The sequence below is a fragment of the Triturus cristatus genome, chromosome 11, assembly GCF_964204655.1.
Source record: "Triturus cristatus chromosome 11, aTriCri1.1, whole genome shotgun sequence".
In the NCBI taxonomy this organism is placed as follows: domain Eukaryota; kingdom Metazoa; phylum Chordata; class Amphibia; order Caudata; family Salamandridae; genus Triturus; species Triturus cristatus.
The window spans coordinates 937,374,456-937,388,116 of NC_140594.1; the positions used below are offsets into that span (position 1 = coordinate 937,374,456).

Sequence of the window (13,661 nt, forward strand, 5' to 3'; positions counted from 1 at the left end):
TAACCCTTACTCTCAACTTATCAGCTGGCTTAATTGCTACTGGTGTACCATATCCTAAAACAAAAGAAGTGAGAATGGTTCACTGCCACTTGGCTGGCAAAAACATCTATTGATCTATGTCCTAATGTACGCGCTACAGTTGTTTAGAGAGTTTTAGCAAATGAGGCAAGGGATGCAGAGAAGTATGCGAGGATAAAAAGCTAAAATTGAGATTTGATTTTCTAATGAGCTGTTGATTTACACAATAAAAGACTCCATAGTATTGATCTGTTTACCCTTTATAAAAATCAAGATTTTTTTGTATTGCTTATAGAAAATGTGCCAACAGTGGACTTTTCCATCTGCTGATTATACTGAATGACCACCGGTGGCAGTGTTTCACAACAGTTTCTCTGAATTGCCGAGACTGAAGGAAAAAAAAAAATTGAAGTCTTCCGGCATACGGCATCATTTTACCAATTTATATGGTAAGTAAAACTCCCAATCATTCCTTTAGGCATTAAAAAATTCACAGCATCAGCATGTCCTCACTAGCTTGTAGTGGGAGACTGTGCCTGAATAGAATTTCTGTCAAGCTGAAAGTAATATGGATCACATTGTGTTGGTCATAATAATTCATAAAAGCCCGGCTGTCTCCAACGCTACTAAAGCCTGCTTTAGATCCTGGAACTAGCAATGTTCCATTCGAGCAAATTGCTGCCTTTGAGGCTGAAATGTACTACCTCATTTCAGAACGAGCGTGTTACATTCTCACGGAAGGAAGCTCATTTCACCTCTTCTCCTGCACTCCCTATGTTGGACTCTGATACTCAAGATGGATTGTTAAGGATAATCTGTTTATGTATCGCCATCCGACTTTCAAAAAGGCCCCAGTGCTTTGAGTGGTTCAGAGTCCTTTACCATTCCCCCTCCTACTTGCCTTGTAGTCATGAATACAGATAGTAACCTACTGCATAACTTCTGATGTCATCCTCCTGTGTGGTCAGCTGCCACAAGGACAATTGGTCCAGTGGTGCGCTGACATCATAAAGCTAATCAGATGTTGTCTGACATGAGGGCCACTCTGTTGCCTAGCAAGCTGACATCATAAAGCTAAAGCAAGATGTTGTCGGACATGAGGGCCACTCTGTTGGCTAACAAGCAGTAGGATACATTGATGTTGGTAACTAAATGAGTAGCAGGGTGGACAGGATGTCCAACTGAAAACTAAGATGAAAGAAATTAGGAAAGTTTTTGAGACTTGTCGTTTTGTATCAACGTACGTTTGAGGATAAGTCATCTTCACCATTTCTGAAGTGGTGGGAATTGGCTAAAATGGAGATGGTCATTATGCTATTCATAGTTTTTATTATTCCCATGAACTGTGGCATAACCCTTACTCTCAACTTATCAGCTGGCTTAATTGCTACTGGTGTACCATATCCTAAAACAAAAGAAGTGAGAATGGTTCACTGCCACTCGGCTGGCAAAAACATCTATTGATCTATGTCCTAATGTACGCGCTACAGTTGTTTAGAGAGTTTTAGCAAATGAGGCAAGGGATGCAGAGAAGTATGCGAGGATAAAAAGCTAAAATTGAGATTTGATTTTCTAATGAGCTGTTGATTTACACAATAAAAGACTCCATAGTATTGATCTGTTTACCCATTATAAAAATCAAGATTTTTTTGTATTGCTTATAGAAAATGTGCCAACAGTGGACTTTTCCATCTGCTGATTATACTGAATGACCACCGGTGGCAGTGTTTCACAACAGTTTCTCTGAATTGCCGAGACTGAAGGAAAAAAAAAAAGGAAGTCTTCCGGCATACGGCATCATTTTACCAATTTATATGGTAAGTAAAACTCCCAATCATTCCTTTAGGCATTAAAAAGTTCACAGCATCAGCATGTCCTCACTAGCTTGTAGTGGGAGACTGTGCCTGAATAGAATTTCTGTCAAGCTGAAAGTAATATGGATCACATTGTGTTGGTCATAATAATTCATAAAAGCCCGGCTGTCTCCAACGTTACTAAAGCCTGCTTTAGATCCTGGAACTAGCAATGTTCCATTCGAGCAAATTGCTGCCTTTGAGGCTGAAATGTACTACCTCATTTCAGAACGAGCGTGTTACATTCTCACGGAAGGAAGCTCATTTCACCTCTTCTCCTGCACTCCCTATGTTGGACTCTGATACTCAAGATGGATTGTTAAGGATAATCTGTTTATGTATCTCCATCCGACTTTCAAAAAGGCCCCAGTGCTTTGAGTGGTTCAGAGTCCTTTACCATTCCCCCTCCTACTTGCCTTGTAGTCATGAATACAGATAGTAACCTACTGCATAACTTCTGATCTCATCCTCCTGTGTGGTCAGCTGCCACAAGGACAATTGGTCCAGTGGTGCGCTGACATCATAAAGCTAATCAGATGTTGTCTGACATGAGGGCCACTCTGTTGCCTAGCAAGCTGACATCATAAAGCTAAAGCAAGATGTTGTCGGACATGAGGGCCACTCTGTTGGCTAACAAGCAGTAGGATACATTGATGTTGGTAACTAAATGAGTAGCAGGGTGGACAGGATGTCCAACTGAAAACTAAGATGAAAGAAATTAGGAAAGTTTTTGAGACTTGTCATTTTGTATCAACGTACGTTTGAGGATAAGAGTCATCTTCACCATTTCTGAAGTGGTGGGAATTGGCTAAAATGGAGATGGTCATTATGCTATTCATAGTTTTTATTATTCCCATGAACTGTGGCATAACCCTTACTCTCAACTTATCAGCTGGCTTAATTGCTACTGGTGTACCATATCCTAAAACAAAAGAAGTGAGAATGGTTCACTGCCACTTGGCTGGCAAAAACATCTATTGATCTATGTCCTAATGTACGCGCTACAGTTGTTTAGAGAGTTTTAGCAAATGAGGCAAGGGATGCAGAGAAGTATGCGAGGATAAAAAGCTAAAATTGAGATTTGATTTTCTAATGAGCTGTTGATTTACACAATAAAAGACTCCATAGTATTGATCTGTTTACCCTTTATAAAAATCAAGATTTTTTTGTATTGCTTATAGAAAATGTGCCAACAGTGGACTTTTCCATCTGCTGATTATACTGAATGACCACCGGTGGCAGTGTTTCACAACAGTTTCTCTGAATTGCCGAGACTGAAGGAAAAAAAAAAATTGAAGTCTTCCGGCATACGGCATCATTTTACCAATTTATATGGTAAGTAAAACTCCCAATCATTCCTTTAGGCATTAAAAAATTCACAGCATCAGCATGTCCTCACTAGCTTGTAGTGGGAGACTGTGCCTGAATAGAATTTCTGTCAAGCTGAAAGTAATATGGATCACATTGTGTTGGTCATAATAATTCATAAAAGCCCGGCTGTCTCCAACGCTACTAAAGCCTGCTTTAGATCCTGGAACTAGCAATGTTCCATTCGAGCAAATTGCTGCCTTTGAGGCTGAAATGTACTACCTCATTTCAGAACGAGCGTGTTACATTCTCACGGAAGGAAGCTCATTTCACCTCTTCTCCTGCACTCCCTATGTTGGACTCTGATACTCAAGATGGATTGTTAAGGATAATCTGTTTATGTATCTCCATCCGACTTTCAAAAAGGCCCCAGTGCTTTGAGTGGTTCAGAGTCCTTTACCATTCCCCCTCCTACTTGCCTTGTAGTCATGAATACAGATAGTAACCTACTGCATAACTTCTGATGTCATCCTCCTGTGTGGTCAGCTGCCACAAGGACAATTGGTCCAGTGGTGCGCTGACATCATAAAGCTAATCAGATGTTGTCTGACATGAGGGCCACTCTGTTGCCTAGCAAGCTGACATCATAAAGCTAAAGCAAGATGTTGTCGGACATGAGGGCCACTCTGTTGGCTAACAAGCAGTAGGATACATTGATGTTGGTAACTAAATGAGTAGCAGGGTGGACAGGATGTCCAACTGAAAACTAAGATGAAAGAAATTAGGAAAGTTTTTGAGACTTCTCGTTTTGTATCAACGTACGTTTGAGGATAAGAGTCATCTTCACCATTTCTGAAGTGGTGGGAATTGGCTAAAATGGAGATGGTCGTTATGCTATTCATAGTTTTTATTATTCCCATGAACTGTGGCATAACCCTTACTCTCAACTTATCAGCTGGCTTAATTGCTACTGGTGTACCATATCCTAAAACAAAAGAAGTGAGAATGGTTCACTGCCACTTGGCTGGCAAAAACATCTATTGATCTATGTCATAATGTACGCGCTACAGTTGTTTAGAGAGTTTTAGCAAATGAGGCAAGGGATGCAGAGAAGTATGCGAGGATAAAAAGCTAAAATTGAGATTTGATTTTCTAATGAGCTGTTGATTTACACAATAAAAGACTCCATAGTATTGATCTGTTTACCCTTTATAAAAATCAAGATTTTTTTGTATCGCTTATAGAAAATGTGCTAACAGTGGACTTTTCCATCTGCAGATTATACTGAATGACCACCGGTGGCAGTGTTTCACAACCGAGTTTCTCTGAATTGCCGAGACTGAAGAAAAAAAAAAAATTGAAGTCTTCCGGCATACGGCATCATTTTACCAATTTATATGGTAAGTAAAACTCCCAATCATTCCTTTAGGCATTAAAAAGTTCACAGCATCAGCATGTCCTCACTAGCTTGTAGTGGGAGACTGTGCCTGAATAGAATTTCTGTCAAGCTGAAAGTAATATGGATCACATTGTGTTGGTCATAATAATTCATAAAAGCCCGGCTGTCTCCAACGCTACTAAAGCCTGCTTTAGATCCTGGAACTAGCAATGTTCCATTCGAGCAAATTGCTGCCTTTGAGGCTGAAATGTACTACCTCATTTCAGAACGAGCGTGTTACATTCTCACGGAAGGAAGCTCATTTCACCTCTTCTCCTGCACTCCCTATGTTGGACTCTGATACTCAAGATGGATTGTTAAGGATAATCTGTTTATGTATCGCCATCCGACTTTCAAAAAGGCCCCAGTGCTTTGAGTGGTTCAGAGTCCTTTACCATTCCCCCTCCTACTTGCCTTGTAGTCATGAATACAGATAGTAACCTACTGCATAACTTCTGATCTCATCCTCCTGTGTGGTCAGCTGCCACAAGGACAATTGGTCCAGTGGTGCGCTGACATCATAAAGCTAATCAGATGTTGTCTGACATGAGGGCCACTCTGTTGCCTAGCAAGCTGACATCATAAAGCTAAAGCAAGATGTTGTCGGACATGAGGGCCACTCTGTTGGCTAACAAGCAGTCGGATACATTGATGTTGGTAACTAAATGAGTAGCAGGGTGGACAGGATGTCCAACTGAAAACTAAGATGAAAGAAATTAGGAAAGTTTTTGAGACTTCTCGTTTTGTATCAACGTACGTTTGAGGATAAGAGTCATCTTCACCATTTCTGAAGTGGTGGGAATTGGCTAAAATGGAGATGGTCATTATGCTATTCATAGTTTTTATTATTCCCATGAACTGTGGCATAACCCTTACTCTCAACTTATCAGCTGGCTTAATTGCTACTGGTGTACCATATCCTAAAACAAAAGAAGTGAGAATGGTTCACTGCCACTTGGCTGGCAAAAACATCTATTGATCTATGTCCTAATGTACGCGCTACAGTTGTTTAGAGAGTTTTAGCAAATGAGGCAAGGGATGCAGAGAAGTATGCGAGGATAAAAAGCTAAAATTGAGATTTGATTTTCTAATGAGCTGTTGATTTACACAATAAAAGACTCCATAGTATTGATCTGTTTACCCTTTATAAAAATCAAGATTTTTTTGTATCGCTTATAGAAAATGTGCCAACAGTGGACTTTTCCATCTGCTGATTATACTGAATGACCACCGGTGGCAGTGTTTCACAACAGTTTCTCTGAATTGCCGAGACTGAAGGAAAAAAAAAAAGGAAGTCTTCCGGCATACGGCATCATTTTACCAATTTATATGGTAAGTAAAACTCCCAATCATTCCTTTAGGCATTAAAAAGTTCACAGCATCAGCATGTCCTCACTAGCTTGTAGTGGGAGACTGTGCCTGAATAGAATTTCTGTCAAGCTGAAAGTAATATGGATCACATTGTGTTGGTCATAATAATTCATAAAAGCCCGGCTGTCTCCAACGTTACTAAAGCCTGCTTTAGATCCTGGAACTAGCAATGTTCCATTCGAGCAAATTGCTGCCTTTGAGGCTGAAATGTACTACCTCATTTCAGAACGAGCGTGTTACATTCTCACGGAAGGAAGCTCATTTCACCTCTTCTCCTGCACTCCGTATGTTGGACTCTGATACTCAAGATGGATTGTTAAGGATAATCTGTTTATGTATCTCCATCCGACTTTCAAAAAGGCCCCAGTGCTTTGAGTGGTTCAGAGTCCTTTACCATTCCCCCTCCTACTTGCCTTGTAGTCATGAATACAGATAGTAACCTACTGCATAACTTCTGATGTCATCCTCCTGTGTGGTCAGCTGCCACAAGGACAATTGGTCCAGTGGTGCGCTGACATCATAAAGCTAATCAGATGTTGTCTGACATGAGGGCCACTCTGTTGCCTAGCAAGCTGACATCATAAAGCTAAAGCAAGATGTTGTCGGACATGAGGGCCACTCTGTTGGCTAACAAGCAGTAGGATACATTGATGTTGGTAACTAAATGAGTAGCAGGGTGGACAGGATGTCCAACTGAAAACTAAGATGAAAGAAATTAGGAAAGTTTTTGAGACTTGTCGTTTTGTATCAACGTACGTTTGAGGATAAGTCATCTTCACCATTTCTGAAGTGGTGGGAATTGGCTAAAATGGAGATGGTCATTATGCTATTCATAGTTTTTATTATTCCCATGAACTGTGGCATAACCCTTACTCTCAACTTATCAGCTGGCTTAATTGCTACTGGTGTACCATATCCTAAAACAAAAGAAGTGAGAATGGTTCACTGCCACTCGGCTGGCAAAAACATCTATTGATCTATGTCCTAATGTACGCGCTACAGTTGTTTAGAGAGTTTTAGCAAATGAGGCAAGGGATGCAGAGAAGTATGCGAGGATAAAAAGCTAAAATTGAGATTTGATTTTCTAATGAGCTGTTGATTTACACAATAAAAGACTCCATAGTATTGATCTGTTTACCCATTATAAAAATCAAGATTTTTTTGTATTGCTTATAGAAAATGTGCCAACAGTGGACTTTTCCATCTGCTGATTATACTGAATGACCACCGGTGGCAGTGTTTCACAACAGTTTCTCTGAATTGCCGAGACTGAAGGAAAAAAAAAAAGGAAGTCTTCCGGCATACGGCATCATTTTACCAATTTATATGGTAAGTAAAACTCCCAATCATTCCTTTAGGCATTAAAAAGTTCACAGCATCAGCATGTCCTCACTAGCTTGTAGTGGGAGACTGTGCCTGAATAGAATTTCTGTCAAGCTGAAAGTAATATGGATCACATTGTGTTGGTCATAATAATTCATAAAAGCCCGGCTGTCTCCAACGTTACTAAAGCCTGCTTTAGATCCTGGAACTAGCAATGTTCCATTCGAGCAAATTGCTGCCTTTGAGGCTGAAATGTACTACCTCATTTCAGAACGAGCGTGTTACATTCTCACGGAAGGAAGCTCATTTCACCTCTTCTCCTGCACTCCCTATGTTGGACTCTGATACTCAAGATGGATTGTTAAGGATAATCTGTTTATGTATCTCCATCCGACTTTCAAAAAGGCCCCAGTGCTTTGAGTGGTTCAGAGTCCTTTACCATTCCCCCTCCTACTTGCCTTGTAGTCATGAATACAGATAGTAACCTACTGCATAACTTCTGATCTCATCCTCCTGTGTGGTCAGCTGCCACAAGGACAATTGGTCCAGTGGTGCGCTGACATCATAAAGCTAATCAGATGTTGTCTGACATGAGGGCCACTCTGTTGCCTAGCAAGCTGACATCATAAAGCTAAAGCAAGATGTTGTCGGACATGAGGGCCACTCTGTTGGCTAACAAGCAGTAGGATACATTGATGTTGGTAACTAAATGAGTAGCAGGGTGGACAGGATGTCCAACTGAAAACTAAGATGAAAGAAATTAGGAAAGTTTTTGAGACTTGTCATTTTGTATCAACGTACGTTTGAGGATAAGAGTCATCTTCACCATTTCTGAAGTGGTGGGAATTGGCTAAAATGGAGATGGTCATTATGCTATTCATAGTTTTTATTATTCCCATGAACTGTGGCATAACCCTTACTCTCAACTTATCAGCTGGCTTAATTGCTACTGGTGTACCATATCCTAAAACAAAAGAAGTGAGAATGGTTCACTGCCACTTGGCTGGCAAAAACATCTATTGATCTATGTCCTAATGTACGCGCTACAGTTGTTTAGAGAGTTTTAGCAAATGAGGCAAGGGATGCAGAGAAGTATGCGAGGATAAAAAGCTAAAATTGAGATTTGATTTTCTAATGAGCTGTTGATTTACACAATAAAAGACTCCATAGTATTGATCTGTTTACCCTTTATAAAAATCAAGATTTTTTTGTATTGCTTATAGAAAATGTGCCAACAGTGGACTTTTCCATCTGCTGATTATACTGAATGACCACCGGTGGCAGTGTTTCACAACAGTTTCTCTGAATTGCCGAGACTGAAGGAAAAAAAAAAATTGAAGTCTTCCGGCATACGGCATCATTTTACCAATTTATATGGTAAGTAAAACTCCCAATCATTCCTTTAGGCATTAAAAAATTCACAGCATCAGCATGTCCTCACTAGCTTGTAGTGGGAGACTGTGCCTGAATAGAATTTCTGTCAAGCTGAAAGTAATATGGATCACATTGTGTTGGTCATAATAATTCATAAAAGCCCGGCTGTCTCCAACGCTACTAAAGCCTGCTTTAGATCCTGGAACTAGCAATGTTCCATTCGAGCAAATTGCTGCCTTTGAGGCTGAAATGTACTACCTCATTTCAGAACGAGCGTGTTACATTCTCACGGAAGGAAGCTCATTTCACCTCTTCTCCTGCACTCCCTATGTTGGACTCTGATACTCAAGATGGATTGTTAAGGATAATCTGTTTATGTATCTCCATCCGACTTTCAAAAAGGCCCCAGTGCTTTGAGTGGTTCAGAGTCCTTTACCATTCCCCCTCCTACTTGCCTTGTAGTCATGAATACAGATAGTAACCTACTGCATAACTTCTGATGTCATCCTCCTGTGTGGTCAGCTGCCACAAGGACAATTGGTCCAGTGGTGCGCTGACATCATAAAGCTAATCAGATGTTGTCTGACATGAGGGCCACTCTGTTGCCTAGCAAGCTGACATCATAAAGCTAAAGCAAGATGTTGTCGGACATGAGGGCCACTCTGTTGGCTAACAAGCAGTAGGATACATTGATGTTGGTAACTAAATGAGTAGCAGGGTGGACAGGATGTCCAACTGAAAACTAAGATGAAAGAAATTAGGAAAGTTTTTGAGACTTCTCGTTTTGTATCAACGTACGTTTGAGGATAAGAGTCATCTTCACCATTTCTGAAGTGGTGGGAATTGGCTAAAATGGAGATGGTCATTATGCTATTCATAGTTTTTATTATTCCCATGAACTGTGGCATAACCCTTACTCTCAACTTATCAGCTGGCTTAATTGCTACTGGTGTACCATATCCTAAAACAAAAGAAGTGAGAATGGTTCACTGCCACTTGGCTGGCAAAAACATCTATTGATCTATGTCATAATGTACGCGCTACAGTTGTTTAGAGAGTTTTAGCAAATGAGGCAAGGGATGCAGAGAAGTATGCGAGGATAAAAAGCTAAAATTGAGATTTGATTTTCTAATGAGCTGTTGATTTACACAATAAAAGACTCCATAGTATTGATCTGTTTACCCTTTATAAAAATCAAGATTTTTTTGTATCGCTTATAGAAAATGTGCTAACAGTGGACTTTTCCATCTGCAGATTATACTGAATGACCACCGGTGGCAGTGTTTCACAACCGAGTTTCTCTGAATTGCCGAGACTGAAGAAAAAAAAAAAATTGAAGTCTTCCGGCATACGGCATCATTTTACCAATTTATATGGTAAGTAAAACTCCCAATCATTCCTTTAGGCATTAAAAAGTTCACAGCATCAGCATGTCCTCACTAGCTTGTAGTGGGAGACTGTGCCTGAATAGAATTTCTGTCAAGCTGAAAGTAATATGGATCACATTGTGTTGGTCATAATAATTCATAAAAGCCCGGCTGTCTCCAACGCTACTAAAGCCTGCTTTAGATCCTGGAACTAGCAATGTTCCATTCGAGCAAATTGCTGCCTTTGAGGCTGAAATGTACTACCTCATTTCAGAACGAGCGTGTTACATTCTCACGGAAGGAAGCTCATTTCACCTCTTCTCCTGCACTCCCTATGTTGGACTCTGATACTCAAGATGGATTGTTAAGGATAATCTGTTTATGTATCGCCATCCGACTTTCAAAAAGGCCCCAGTGCTTTGAGTGGTTCAGAGTCCTTTACCATTCCCCCTCCTACTTGCCTTGTAGTCATGAATACAGATAGTAACCTACTGCATAACTTCTGATGTCATCCTCCTGTGTGGTCAGCTGCCACAAGGACAATTGGTCCAGTGGTGCGCTGACATCATAAAGCTAATCAGATGTTGTCTGACATGAGGGCCACTCTGTTGCCTAGCAAGCTGACATCATAAAGCTAAAGCAAGATGTTGTCGGACATGAGGGCCACTCTGTTGGCTAACAAGCAGTCGGATACATTGATGTTGGTAACTAAATGAGTAGCAGGGTGGACAGGATGTCCAACTGAAAACTAAGATGAAAGAAATTAGGAAAGTTTTTGAGACTTCTCGTTTTGTATCAACGTACGTTTGAGGATAAGAGTCATCTTCACCATTTCTGAAGTGGTGGGAATTGGCTAAAATGGAGATGGTCATTATGCTATTCATAGTTTTTATTATTCCCATGAACTGTGGCATAACCCTTACTCTCAACTTATCAGCTGGCTTAATTGCTACTGGTGTACCATATCCTAAAACAAAAGAAGTGAGAATGGTTCACTGCCACTTGGCTGGCAAAAACATCTATTGATCTATGTCCTAATGTACGCGCTACAGTTGTTTAGAGAGTTTTAGCAAATGAGGCAAGGGATGCAGAGAAGTATGCGAGGATAAAAAGCTAAAATTGAGATTTGATTTTCTAATGAGCTGTTGATTTACACAATAAAAGACTCCATAGTATTGATCTGTTTACCCTTTATAAAAATCAAGATTTTTTTGTATCGCTTATAGAAAATGTGCTAACAGTGGACTTTTCCATCTGCAGATTATACTGAATGACCACCGGTGGCAGTGTTTCACAACCGAGTTTCTCTGAATTGCCGAGACTGAAGGAAAAAAAAAAAAAAGGAAGTCTTCCGGCATACGGCATCATTTTACCAATTTATATGGTAAGTAAAACTCCCAATCATTCCTTTAGGCATTAAAAAATTCACAGCATCAGCATGTCCTCACTAGCTTGTAGTGGGAGACTGTGCCTGAATAGAATTTCTGTCAAGCTGAAAGTAATATGGATCACATTGTGTTGGTCATAATAATTCATAAAAGCCCGGCTGTCTCCAACGCTACTAAAGCCTGCTTTAGATCCTGGAACTAGCAATGTTCCATTCGAGCAAATTGCTGCCTTTGAGGCTGAAATGTACTACCTCATTTCAGAACGAGCGTGTTACATTCTCACGGAAGGACGCTCATTTCACCTCTTCTCCTGCACTCCCTATGTTGGACTCTGATACTCAAGATGGATTGTTAAGGATAATCTGTTTATGTATCGCCATCCGACTTTCAAAAAGGCCCCAGTGCTTTGAGTGGTTCAGAGTCCTTTACCATTCCCCCTCCTACTTGCCTTGTAGTCATGAATACAGATAGTAACCTACTGCATAACTTCTGATCTCATCCTCCTGTGTGGTCAGCTGCCACAAGGACAATTGGTCCAGTGGTGCGCTGACATCATAAAGCTAATCAGATGTTGTCTGACATGAGGGCCACTCTGTTGCCTAGCAAGCTGACATCATAAAGCTAAAGCAAGATGTTGTCGGACATGAGGGCCACTCTGTTGGCTAACAAGCAGTCGGATACATTGATGTTGGTAACTAAATGAGTAGCAGGGTGGACAGGATGTCCAACTGAAAACTAAGATGAAAGAAATTAGGAAAGTTTTTGAGACTTCTCGTTTTGTATCAACGTACGTTTGAGGATAAGAGTCATCTTCACCATTTCTGAAGTGGTGGGAATTGGCTAAAATGGAGATGGTCATTATGCTATTCATAGTTTTTATTATTCCCATGAACTGTGGCATAACCCTTACTCTCAACTTATCAGCTGGCTTAATTGCTACTGGTGTACCATATCCTAAAACAAAAGAAGTGAGAATGGTTCACTGCCACTTGGCTGGCAAAAACATCTATTGATCTATGTCCTAATGTACGTGCTACAGTTGTTTAGAGAGTTTTAGCAAATGAGGCAAGGGATGCAGAGAAGTATGCGAGGATAAAAAGCTAAAATTGAGATTTGATTTTCTAATGAGCTGTTGATTTACACAATAAAAGACTCCATAGTATTGATCTGTTTACCCATTATAAAAATCAAGATTTTTTTGTATTGCTTATAGAAAATGTGCCAACAGTGGACTTTTCCATCTGCTGATTATACTGAATGACCACCGGTGGCAGTGTTTCACAACAGTTTCTCTGAATTGCCGAGACTGAAGGAAAAAAAAAAAGGAAGTCTTCCGGCATACGGCATCATTTTACCAATTTATATGGTAAGTAAAACTCCCAATCATTCCTTTAGGCATTAAAAAGTTCACAGCATCAGCATGTCCTCACTAGCTTGTAGTGGGAGACTGTGCCTGAATAGAATTTCTGTCAAGCTGAAAGTAATATGGATCACATTGTGTTGGTCATAATAATTCATAAAAGCCCGGCTGTCTCCAACGTTACTAAAGCCTGCTTTAGATCCTGGAACTAGCAATGTTCCATTCGAGCAAATTGCTGCCTTTGAGGCTGAAATGTACTACCTCATTTCAGAACGAGCGTGTTACATTCTCACGGAAGGAAGCTCATTTCACCTCTTCTCCTGCACTCCGTATGTTGGACTCTGATACTCAAGATGGATTGTTAAGGATAATCTGTTTATGTATCTCCATCCGACTTTCAAAAAGGCCCCAGTGCTTTGAGTGGTTCAGAGTCCTTTACCATTCCCCCTCCTACTTGCCTTGTAGTCATGAATACAGATAGTAACCTACTGCATAACTTCTGATCTCATCCTCCTGTGTGGTCAGCTGCCACAAGGACAATTGGTCCAGTGGTGCGCTGACATCATAAAGCTAATCAGATGTTGTCTGACATGAGGGCCACTCTGTTGCCTAGCAAGCTGACATCATAAAGCTAAAGCAAGATGTTGTCGGACATGAGGGCCACTCTGTTGGCTAACAAGCAGTAGGATACATTGATGTTGGTAACTAAATGAGTAGCAGGGTGGACAGGATGTCCAACTGAAAACTAAGATGAAAGAAATTAGGAAAGTTTTTGAGACTTGTCGTTTTGTATCAACGTACGTTTGAGGATAAGTCATCTTCACCATTTCTGAAGTGGTGGGAATTGGCTAAAATGGAGAT

At 40.5% G+C, this 13,661-nt stretch overlaps 1 long non-coding RNA gene across 1 annotated transcript in view; it reads left to right on the forward strand.

Moving 5' to 3' along the window:
- Window positions 1-313: 313 nt before the first annotated feature.
- Window positions 314-13,661, forward strand: part of LOC146785696 (uncharacterized) — a 31,640-nt gene continuing 18,292 nt past the window's right edge. Inside the window, exons 1-10 of the long non-coding RNA XR_014970764.1 lie at window positions 314-467; window positions 1,683-1,835; window positions 3,053-3,206; window positions 4,458-4,579; window positions 5,797-5,949; window positions 7,165-7,317; window positions 8,535-8,688; window positions 9,940-10,061; window positions 11,313-11,436; window positions 12,654-12,806. This is a non-coding gene — a long non-coding RNA (uncharacterized LOC146785696). The remainder of the gene's footprint in view (window positions 468-1,682; window positions 1,836-3,052; window positions 3,207-4,457; window positions 4,580-5,796; window positions 5,950-7,164; window positions 7,318-8,534; window positions 8,689-9,939; window positions 10,062-11,312; window positions 11,437-12,653; window positions 12,807-13,661) is intronic.